Source organism: Ammospiza nelsoni, chromosome 23 (genome assembly GCF_027579445.1).
Source record: "Ammospiza nelsoni isolate bAmmNel1 chromosome 23, bAmmNel1.pri, whole genome shotgun sequence".
In the NCBI taxonomy this organism is placed as follows: Eukaryota; Metazoa; Chordata; class Aves; order Passeriformes; family Passerellidae; genus Ammospiza; species Ammospiza nelsoni.
Genome location: NC_080655.1, coordinates 5,411,086 through 5,423,061, shown reverse-complemented (window position 1 = coordinate 5,423,061; position 11,976 = coordinate 5,411,086).

Genomic DNA, 11,976 nt, shown 5'->3' with positions numbered 1-11,976 from the left:
CTGTCCCCAAGGGTCCCATTTGTGCTCCCCAGTCCCTCAGGCTGTCACATCCCCGCTCACCTTCTCTCTCCTTTGTTTCCCCAGGTTTACAGACAAACCGACCCCACCACGGGGGGACCCTGGCGTCCTGCACCCCTCAAGTTACACGGAGCAGGCGACACCCCTGGGGAGTGTTCGGGGACAGCGGGCAGCCACACACGGGCAGAACCGGGGGGATCAGGTATGGGGGAGCTGTGAATTCCCCCCAAAGTGGCGGGGAAGGGGCGCCGGTCGTGCCTCAGTTTCCCCGGGGAGGGGCAGGGTGCAGTCCCCACCGCGGCCACGAGGGGGCAGCACGTTCCCGCTGTCCCCGCTGTGCCACCCTCCCCAAGATGTGTCGCCCCCCAGATGTGTCACCCCCAGACATGTCACCCTCAGATATGTCCCCCAGATGTGCCACCCCCCTCAGGTGTGTCACCCCTTCAGGTGTGTCACCCCCAGATGTGAGACCCCCCTAGATGTGCCACCCCCCCAGGTGTGCCACCCCCCAGATATGTCACCCCTCAGATATGTCCCCCCCTAGATGTGTCACCTCCCAGATGTGCGAACCCGCACGGGGGGAGCGCCAAATGTGGGACTCCCCCCCCCCCCCCCCAGCTGTGCAGCTCCCTCAGACTTAGACCATGCCCAGATGGGGATCCCCAGTGTGTGACACTGCCCCAGATGTGTCATCCATCCCCCAAGGTGTGCAGCCCCCCATAGGTGCGATCCCTCCAGATGTGGCGCCCCCAGATGTGCAGGGACCCGGCTCCTGCCAGCGCCTCTGACACCGCGCTGGGGACATTTGGGTGACACTCTTGGGTGGCGCAAGGAGCCACCTGCGGTCCCCGTGGGAGATTTGGGGTTACATCCCCACAAAAGCCAAACCCTCCCCGATTTATTGCTGTGACCCCCCCGGCAGGAGCGCGGCCCCTCCATCCCCACCCCCGGCAGGGCCAGAGCTCGCCCCCCCCCCCCCCAGCTCCTCCCAGTCACCCCCCTGGGCAAACTGGGAACGGCCTCGGCTGCAGAGTCACTCCAAACCCCCTTTTTATTGTTTTTCTCCTCAATTCCCAGCCAGAGGCAGCGATTCCCTGCTCACCCCAGCCCGGCTGTGCCCCCCAGGCTCGGGAAGGGGCCACCAACCCCCCCAGGGAGGGCTCGGAGCCTTCTGGAGACTCGGAAATCTTTTCCCATTTCAGGAAATCTTTTCCCATTTCAGGTTTTGAAACCCTCATGGCCAAAACGTGCAGAATCAGTGAATTGACCCCAAAGCGCTTTAGGGAGGGAAATGGCCTCAAGCTGCGCCCCTGCTCTGCTCCTGGGGAGGGCACCCCGCACCCAGCAGGGACAGCGGTGGGGACATCCTAGAGACCCCACGGGGCGCTTTGGGGTGTCGCCAGGCCCGGGGGCACCGCAGAGGCTGCAGGGTCCGGAATTCCCGGTGACACATCGCTCCGGTGCCGCGAGGGGCCGGGAAGCAGCTGCGGCGGCTCCGGGCGCTGGGTGCCAGCCAGGGACAGACAAACCGCCAGCCAGCCTGGATCCGTCCTCACGTCACAGCCCGGGCTGCGGTGTACCCGGGTCTGTCACCTAATTGCTGGGGACCAGCGTCTCTCCGTCATTTGGGGGTGGCTGGGGACGTTTAACCCCTCAGGGGCTGGGGAATGGTTGGGTCGGAGTCCCTGGGTGAGGGCAGTGGTGGCCATGGCACGGATGGCATGGCACGGATGGCATGGCACAAAGCACAGCCCAGGGGGGTGGTGACTCTCAGAGGGGCACAAATGCACAAATCCTGCCCTGCACGGGGACTCCTTGGGGGTGGCAGTGACAAGCCAATGTCACTGTCACTGTCACAGCTGCTGGGCTCACACCCTGTTCTGGGGTGACACAGGAAAACACAGAGGATGCTTGGGGACAACTTGATGTCATCCTGCCTCCACGTCTTGCTTGGTCTGCCCCTGGTCTATGGCCTGGTCTATGGTCACCTTGGCATTGTCACCCTGGCATGGCCACCCGGGTCTATGGTCACCTTGTCACAGTCACCTTGGCATTGTCACCCTGGTCTATGGTCACCCTGGCACATTCACCCTGGCACATTCACCCTGGCACATTCACCCTGGCATTGTCACCCTGGTCTATGGTCACCCTGGCACGGTCACCTTGGCATGGCCACCAAAGGGTGATGGAGGTGCTGAGTGGGTGACATCTGGGGGACTCTGGAAGTGAAGTGCCAATGTCACCTCAGCCAGGGGGTGTCCACAGCTGGACGCAGCTGGTGGCTCCTGGCTGGAGCCTCCTGACCTTCACACCATCATTTTCTTGCTTTGAGGAGGTTGAAATAGAAATTTTTTTGGGATTTCAGTGAGGGAGCTGCACGTGCTGCAGAGTGTTGGGTATTTGAAATAATTACCAATAGAGCTGGACAGGACGTGCCTGAGCTTGTCTGGGCCTTGCTGCTGAACCAAACAATGGCACTGTGGTGTTTCACCCCACAGACACTTTGGGCTGGCTGGGTGTGTGGTGTTTCACCCCACAGACACTTTTGGCTGGCTGGGTGTGTGGTGTTTCACCCCACAGACACTTTTGCCTGGCTGGCTGCTGCAGTTGGGCCCGTGGGGACAAGTCCAGGCCTGCAGGAGCTCTGGTGGGGCTGGGATGGAGCTTCCCCCCATAACAGGGGCTGCTCCTCAGGTTTCCCTCTGGCAGAGAAGCTTTAAGGTGATGGTGAAGGAGAGGAGTCGGTTCTGATGGAGGGTTTGGATGCAGAGCTTTATTCTGGCCCACAGGCCTCTGAATGCAGCAGCAGCTCCAACAGAACTCCCTGAGCCCGTGGTTGCTGCTCCTTTAACCCCAGGAGAGGGGCAGGGAAGTGGTAGGGAGCCACCAAGCAGGGACAGGAGGGGAGGGACAAAGGGACAAAGGACACCTGGATGGCCCAATGCCCCCCAGGGGTAGAGGGCCTCCTTTGGATCTGCCAATCACTCTGTGCCCTTCTAGAATGCCAGGAGTGACAGACAGTGCTGGGAGGGGAAAGGAGAGGGGACTGACACACCTGGGAGGGAATGATCAGGGGAGGGACCCGGGGTTCTGAGGTAAACCCTGAAATCACAACACAACAGCTGGGGTAGATCACTTGGGTGATCTTGGTCTATGCATCCCAGGCCAGGGGCAGGCCAGGAGCCCTGTGGCCACAGGCAGAGCTGGTTTTCCTCCACAGCCCCATGGCTCTGGCCACAAACCTGCACCAACCTTCTTATTTTTAGTGTGAAGAGGGAAAAACCAACATGCCCGTGGCCGCTCCTGTGTGTGGGACCCATCCTGTTTTCTTCCCACCATCCATCATCCTGGCAGTGCAGCCTGGGGATTTCCAGGGGGAATGGGGACTGGAAGGATTGTGGCACCACACAGATTTAATTAGAGGTGACGAGGGCATGCAAATGAGCAGGTTAAATCCTGCCTGGGGGTGGCCAAGCCCTGAGGATCCTCAGAGGGTTTGGAGGTGTTTCCCATGCTCTGGGAGCCAGGGGAAGGATGGATGTTGGGGTAAGCAAGGTCTGGGAGTTGTGGCTGGGTGGGAGAGGGTGAGGAGGGAGGTCAGGGAGGTCACAGCTCCACGGTTATTCCATGTTCCTCTCCAGCATGGAGATCCCCTGATGTACTGGGATCCAAGGGAGCCCAAGGAAAGCTGGAAATTGGCTCTTTCACCTCCAATTTTGGCATTTGGGATGAATTCCCTCGTGGAAGAGCTGGTGCCTTCTTTACCCCTGCATCCTGCTTCCCAGCCCTTCTCTCCTCCTCATTGCTTCCACATGCAGAGACAAACCTATTCCAAAGGATTCCTGACCTGCTCTGCCAGAGCAGCCCCTCTCTGGTGGTGGGATCTGAGCCTTGGGATGTTCCTCCAACTCTAAATCCCTCCAAAATTTAGCAATGAGCCCCAAATCCTCCATCTGGGATCTGAGTGGGGTCTTGGAATGGCACAAAAGGTGCTCAGCAAAGCTCAGGAATCCCAACTCTTCCCTGGAATAAAACAAGGGGAGTTCCTTGGCTGGATGGAGCCCCTGGAGCTGCTCAGAGACCCAAACCCAACATCCCCAGGGACAAACCCAAGGACGCTGAGCCTGTGGCCATGGTGGGGAGCAGGATGGGATCAAGGGTGCAAGTGGTGGCTTTTCCAAGAGGAAAAATCCTCCAAACATTTCCATGGCATCTTTGCAGGGAGGAGGATGAAGGTGGATGAAGGCTGAGCCTGTGACCCTGAGCTGGTTGGGCTGTGGGGGCTGCAGCCAGGAGGGAGATGGTGGGGTGGGGTGGGTGGGTTCCCTTCCCATGGGAATGTGTTCCTGGAGACCCCGTGGGCGAAGGGATTGGGTTGGGAACCTGCAGATTCTTTTGCTTCTTTTCTGCCAGAGTCAGGATTCAATGTGTGAGATGGTATTTCATGTTGGCACTCAGATGTTTATCAGTTCTTATCTCTGTCACAGTCTCACAAACCCTGAGTTCTACAGCACTTCACTCTAGCAAACTAAAAATGGAGCCCCATCTCTCTCTACAAGGCCTTTTAAGGATAAACTGTCCAATTAAGAGATGACACCTAAATTATTTGTACTTTTAACCCAATAACAAACCACCCATGCCCCACAACGTGGAATTTTATATCCAATTACACAAAGCCACCCAAACCGATGGAGAAGAAGGTGAAGATGAAGGTGAAGATGAAGAAGAAGGTGAAAAGGAAGGAGTAGTCTCTGCCCTAAAACCTCCATCTTGCTTTATATATATTAATATATTTTAAGACCTTAAACTCTAAGTTTTCCACCCTGTGATGTGACACACTTCTGTTCAAACTCCACACCCACAATCCCAGTTCTGTCATTCCATTTTGGAAGCTTCTCCACGGCCTCAGGTCAATGCAGTGTTCTCCTGGGGGTCAGTGCCCATCAGCTCAGAAAGTCTGAAATTCTGAAATTCTCAGCACCCAGGTTTCAACAGGAACCCCACGAGGTGCCTGGCAGGGGGATGGGTGCAGAACGTGACACCCAGCACGGGTCAGGGATGTTGCACAGAGGGAGAAGCTCTGCAGGAAGTTGTGAAAGGGGGAGCAGATGCCACCAGTGGGGTGTGGGGTGGGGAGAGCCCACGGAGGAGCTGCCCAGGTTCCTCCTCACACATCATCAGAGCCGTTTGTGGGTCCTTCCTCCCTTTGGGTGGGAGCTGGGCAGGAGGGGGTTCCAGAAAGGCACAGGGCTCCCAGGAGCTGTTTGGGGGCTGTTTGGACAGGCTGAGGAGCACTGCGACTGCTGGAACCCTGGATGCTGAGAATTCCAGACTTTCTGTGCTGACAGGCACTGACCCCCAGGAGAACACTGCATTGACCTGAGGCCGTGGAGAAGCTTCCAGAATGGAATGACAGAACTGGGATTGTGGGTGTGGAGTTTGAATAGAGGTGTGTGATATCACAGGGTGGAAAATTTAAGAGTTTAAGGTTTTAGAATACAGTAATATAGATAAAGCAAGATGGAGGTTTTAGGGCAGAGGCTTCTCCTTCTCCTTCTCCTTCTCCTTCTCCTTCTCCTTCTCCTTCTCCTTCTCCTTCTCCTTCTCCTTCTCCTTCTCCTTCTCCTTCTCCTTCTCCTTCTCCTTCTCCTTCTCCTTCTCCTTCTCCTTCTCCTTCTCCTTCTCCTCCTTCTTCTCCTTCTTCTCCATGGGTTTGGGTGGTTTTGTGTAATTGGATAATAAATGTCCCCATTGCAGGGTATGGGTGGTTGGTTATTGGGTTAAAAGTACAAATAATTTAGGTGTCATCTCTTAATTGGACAGTTTATCCTTAAAAGGCCTTGTAGAGAGAGAGACAGGGCTCCATTTTTAGTTTGCTAGAGTGAAGTGCTGTAGAACTCAGGGTTTGTGAGACTGTGACAGAGATAAGAACTGATAAACATCTGAGTGCCAACATGAAATACCATCTCACATATTTAATCCTGACCTTGGCAGAAAAGAAGCAGAAGAATCTGCATGTGACATGTTCTAACAAAACTCCAGCTGCTGCTGCTGCTGCTGCCCTCAGGTGCCACCTCTCACCCCTGGACACCCCCCAAAGTCACAGGATGGGAGTCCAGGTGTCCCAGGCCCCCCAGAATTGCTTCCAGCATGGTCCAGGCTTACTGGGACACAAACAGCTGCTTTTCCCCCAAAAAAGCAACTGTCTCCTGCCAGAAAACAGAATTCCATGGATAAATATTAGGAATGGGAAGTGTTTGACCTTCCCTACTCTTTGGTTGCTGTGGGAAGCTGAGCAGGAGGAGGAGCCCATCCTATTCCAGCCAGTGCAGCTTCTGCTGGATGTCAGGAGGGCTGTGCCCTTGGATGATGTGAATATCCAGGACCATTTTCTGTCCAGGAACAGGTTGATTAGGTCCTGAAATTGATCCAAAATGTGAATTTTTGGAAGAAGGTTATCCAGCCTCTGGAGTCATGGATGCTCACTCTGGCTTTGTCTGTGATTTGCCAGCTCCAGGCAGCATCTCCAGCCTGAATCCAACACAAATCCTGGGACTTTTCACCCTGGTTTGGAAGATGCTGGGTGATTCATGGATGGTTTGAGGAACAACTCATCCCTGGGAGTGCCCATTCCCTGGTCAGGGACTCAGAGACACCCCAGCCCTTAAAAAAAGAATTTCTGGGTCTAGAGGCTGAAATTGAGTAATTGCTGCCATTTAAATAAAATAAAATAAAGGAATTGAAAGGAAGAAAGATTAAGTGCACTAAATAAAAAAGAAATTAGATAAATAAGATAAAATGAAATAAATAAAATAAATTACCATAATGAAAATAAATTTAATAGATAAAATAAAATAAACCAAATATAATGAAATAAGGGACAAAAAAGTGAAATTAAATTTAATTAATAAACTAATTTAATTAAATTAAAATAGAATAGAATAAAATAATAAAATGTAATAAAATGAAATAAAATAAAATGAAATAAAATAAAATATGTTTCTAGCTTCCAAGGGGGTGGAATTACAAGGATCCAGGTTTATGGGGCAGAGGGACAGGAGATCCTTTCCCCACCACGGCATCCTGGACCCCATCCCTGTGGATGCTCCATGCAGCACCACCCCTGCCATCACCCTTAGAGCTATTTTCTTGTGTTATTTTCCCGATTTCCCCCCTCTTTTGCATTTAATTCTCCAGCAACATCCCATTGCTCCGGGGAGGAGCGGGATCCACCCAGCTCCAGCATTGGAATCGGGGATTGCAGGTGCCCAGGGGTGCCCAGCAGCACCAGGGGGCACCCACGGCAGGGAAAGGGGCTCCAGGAAGGTGGATTTGAGCAGGAGGGATGGGTTTGAGCTGGGGTGATGGCAGGGATGGTGCTGCATGGAGCATCCATAGAGATGGGGTCCAGCATGCTGTGGGGAAAGGATCTCCTGTCCTTCTGCCCCATGGACCTGGATGCTTCTAGTTCCATCCCCCTGGAAGCTAGAAACAGATTTAATTTAATTTAATTTAATTTAATTTAATTTAATTTATTAATTTCATTTAATTATTTTATTCTATTCTGAATGGATCTGAGCAGGAGGGATGGATCTGAGCAGGAGGGATGGATCTGAGCAGGAGGGATGGATCTCAGCTGGGGTAATGGGCTTGAACGGGAGGGATGAATCTGAGTAAGAGGGATGGATTTGAACCAGAGGGATGGATCTGGGCTGGAGGGATGGATTTGAACCGGAGAAATGGATCTGAGCCGGGAGGGAAGGGGTTCCAGGAAGGTGGATTTGAGCTGTGGGAATGGATTTGAGCAACAGGAATGGATCTGAGCTGGAGGGATGGATTTGAACCGGAGGGATGGATCTAGGCTGGAGGGATGGATTTGAACCGGAGGGATGGATCGGAGCCGGGAGGGAAGGGGTTCTGGGAAGGTGGATTTGAGCTGCGGGAATGGATTTGAACAAGAGGAATGGATCTGAGCTGGAGGGATGGATCTGAGCTGGAGGGATGGATTTCAGCCGGAGCCCAGTCGGCCGGCCGGAGGGATGGGTTTGAACCAGAGGGATGGATTTGAGCAGGAGGGGTGGATCTGGGCTGGAGGGATGGATCTGGGCTGAAGGGATGGATCTGAGCCGGAGGGATGGATTTCAGCCGCAGGGATGGATTTCAGCCGGAGCCCGGCCGGCCGGAGGGGCGAGGGCTCTGCCCCGGGAAGAGCCGGCTCACTCCAGGCTGAGTAAGCGGCTGCTGCTGCCAAAACCCAGCGCCGACGGCCGTGGTGGGAATTTTGGGGCTGCAGAAGCGTCACTGGAGGCGGCGCACGGCCCCCGCTCCGCCACCCCCGCGGGAGGGAGGTGTTCTAATGAATCCCTTAATTAGGAAGCTGCGAGAGGCGCTGCCCAGATGTTGGCTGCGGATCCAGCTGTGGGGGCGGCCCCGGGGTCACTCGGCAGAGCCCCCCGGGGACGGCGGCGTTTGGATGGGGTTTGTGGTGGCGGAGAGGATGAGGAGCAGCGCCGGGCGGGGTGTCTGGCCAAGCCACGCTGGCTGTTCCCGAATCCCTGCCGGGACCACCCGCCCGGGGGCTGGAAGTGTGCGGTGGCGTTGGAATGCTGCGGGACACGCAGGGGTTAAACCTCGCCGAATCCCGGCTCCTTTCCAGCCCGAGCAAACCCGGCACGCTGCCAAACTGCAGCTCCAGGGTCCAAAATCCTGGATTATTACCCGTAATCCAGGCAGGGCATTCCCCTTGAGGAGCGCGGAATGCAGGCGGCATCACCGAGCACCCAAATCCCCCCGGAGCTGTCCCGGGACACCTCCCAGCCCTCGCTCCTGCTCTGCCTCCATCCTCTGCCGCTCCATCCAGCAGCTCCGGCATTTATTTACAAGTAGGATGGGAGTTGTGCCTCTGCTTCCCTTTATTTTTAAACTTATTTATCTTTATTTTGGATTTCTGACTCATCTCCACCCGTTGCCGGGAGGAAACCAGAATCAAAAAAGCCCCAGATATCGTTTGTATCAGCTGAATAAAATCCTCCCCCAGGGAGGAAAGTCCAGCAACAGCTCCAGGTCCTGGAGCCGCTTCTCCTTCCCCCACTTTCGTTCTTGCAGAGGAGGAAAACTCAATTTTTCCTCCTTTTTTTTTTTTCCTCCAAACTGCAGCTGGGTCTGCAAGCACACAGCCAGGCCTGGAGCTCACAGAATGGGGGGCAGAGAGGTGACGGGTGCCCCCCACCCCTTGTGGGGCTGCCAAAAACAGGGGGGATGCCAGGGGAGGGGGGTGTCATGGGAGGGGTCCCACAATTAGGCTGCCCCATTAATAAGGGTGCCTGGTTAATGGGGGTGCCCAGAGATGGGGTGCCCCATTAATAAGGGTGCCTCATTAATAGGGGTGCCCAGAGATGGGGGTGCCCCATTAATGAGGGTGCCTGGTTAATGCGGGTGCCCAGAGATGGGGGTACCCCGTTAATGGGGGTGTTTTGGAGACAAGGGAGCACCCCAGAAATGAAGGTCCACCATTAACGTGGCTGCCCCATTAATGAGGGTGCCCCATTAATGAGGACACCCCATTAATAAGGACACAGGGTAGCCCAGAAGCAAAGGTCCCCAATTAATGGTGCTGTCCCATTAATGAAGGTGCCCTCTTAATGAGGGTGCCATGGAGCTGGGATGCCCCTAAAAACAAGGGTCCCCCTTTAATGGGGGTGCCTTAAAGATGAGGGCACCCCAAGTAAAAGGTGCCTATTAATCTGGATGCCCCATTGTCAAGTTATGCCCTTTTTTGACCCAGAGATGGGGCAACTGAGAGGCATTTTAAAAAATTCTATTCCATTTTTAGTCTTATGTGAAGGGTCAGGCAATACAGATGTTATAATTCATGCCATTACAATTAGAAGCCAACTATTTCCTAATTATAATACCTTATAAGTGTTTCTTGACATTTCTAAGCCAGCATTTCTTATCTCAAGGTTTGCAGACAAATGTACACTCTGTGAGCCTTCTGTTAAGCCTTGAGAATTCTCTACAAATCCATTTCCCACACCCCATTAATGAGGATGCCCTGAGATCGGGGTGTCCCATTAATGAGGGTCTCCAATTAAGGAAGGCGCCCTGAGATTGAGGTGTCCCCATTAATAAGGATGCCCTAAGGCTGGGGTGTCCCATTAATGAGAGCGCCTAAGATTGGAGTGTCCCATTAATGAGGGTGCCCCATTAAAAAGGTGCCCTAAGATTGAGGTGTCCCATTAATAAGGGTGCTTAAGATTGGAGTGTCCCATTAATGAGGATGCCCTAAGACTGGGGTGTCCCATTAATGAGAGCGCCCTAAGTTTGGGGTGTCCCATTAAAGAGAGTACCCTGAGATTGGGGTGTCTTATTAGTGAGGATTCCCTGAGATTGGGGTGTCCCATTAATGAGGGTGCCCTAAGATTGGGGTGTCCTATTAATGATGGTGCCCTGAGATTGGGGTGTCCCATTGATGAGGGTGCCCCATTAAAAAGGTGCCCTAAGATTGAGGTGTCCCATTAATGAGGGTGCCCTAAGATTGGGGTGTCCCATTAATGAGAGTGCCTTAAGATTGGGGTGTCCCAATAATAAGGATGCCCTGAGATTGGGCTGTCCCATTAATGAGGGTCCCCAATTAAAGAAGGTGCCCTGAGATTAGGGTGTCCCATTAACGAGAGTGCCCTGACATTGGGGTGCCCCATTAATGAGGGTGTCCCATTAATGAGAGTGTCCCATTAATGAGGATGCCCCATTAACGAAGGTGCTTTGGCATTGGGGTACCCAGTGCTGCTCCTCCCTGGGGAGGTTCCATGGGTCTCCCCTCATGGTGGAGGACAGGACACCAGAAGGTCCCCAGACCCCTGGCAGGTCCCACATCCCTCCTTCAGGCAAACATTCCCAGCCCAGCTGGAATGTGTGAAGATTGGGGGAAAACAACCCAAAAGCAGCATCCTGGGGCTGTGAGGGTGGGCTGTGACTCTGGCACATGATGCACCAGCCTGGACCCCTCCAAATGCAGCCCCTTCCTAGGAAAGGCCAAATTCACCCCCCTGGATCTGATTTTCCTTTTCCAAGGGAGAAATGCTCTGGTGATGCCCAGCTTCATCCTGCCCCAGGATGCTGAGAGGATCCAGCTGCCAAGGGTTATGGATGCTGAGAATTTCAGACTTTCTGTGCTGACAGGCACTGGCCCCCAGGAGAACACTGCACTGACCTGAGGCCTTGGAGAAGCTTCCAGAATGGAATGACAGAACTGGGATTGTGGATGTGGAGTTTGAATGGAAGTGTGTGATACCACAGGGTGGAAAACTTAGAGTTTAAGGTTTTAGAATATAGCAATATATATAAATCAAGACGGAGGTTTTAGGGTGGTGGCTGGTTGTTCTTCACCTTCTTTTCCATGGGTTTGGGTGACATTTTGTAATTGGACAGAAGAGTCTGCATTGCAGCCCTTTGGGATCAGTTACTGGGTTAAAAGGGAAAATAATCTGGTGTCAGTACGTAATTGGATGGTTTAGTCTTAAAAGACCTTGTAGCAAGAGATTGTTTGCCTTCTAATAAAAAGCTGCCGAGCTCACAGTAGTGAGACTGTTTTACTGATAAGAAATAATAAACACCTGAGTCCCAACATGAACTATCATCTCAAGTGCCTTCAGTCCAGATCCAGAGAAACTGATATGACCCCCAGGAGAACACTGCACTGACCTGACGCCAAGGAGAAGCTTCCAAAATGGAATGACAGAACTGGGGTTGTGAGTGTGGAGTTTGAATAGAGGCGTGCAATATCACAGGGTGGGAAACTTGGAGTTTAAGGTTTTGGAATATAGCAACATATATGGGGCAAGATGGAAGTTTTAGGGCAGAGGCTCCTCCTTCTTCTTCACCTTCTCCATAGGTTCGGGTAGTTTTGTGTAATTGGACAGAAAAGCCTGCATTGACAACTTTGAGTGATTAGTTTTT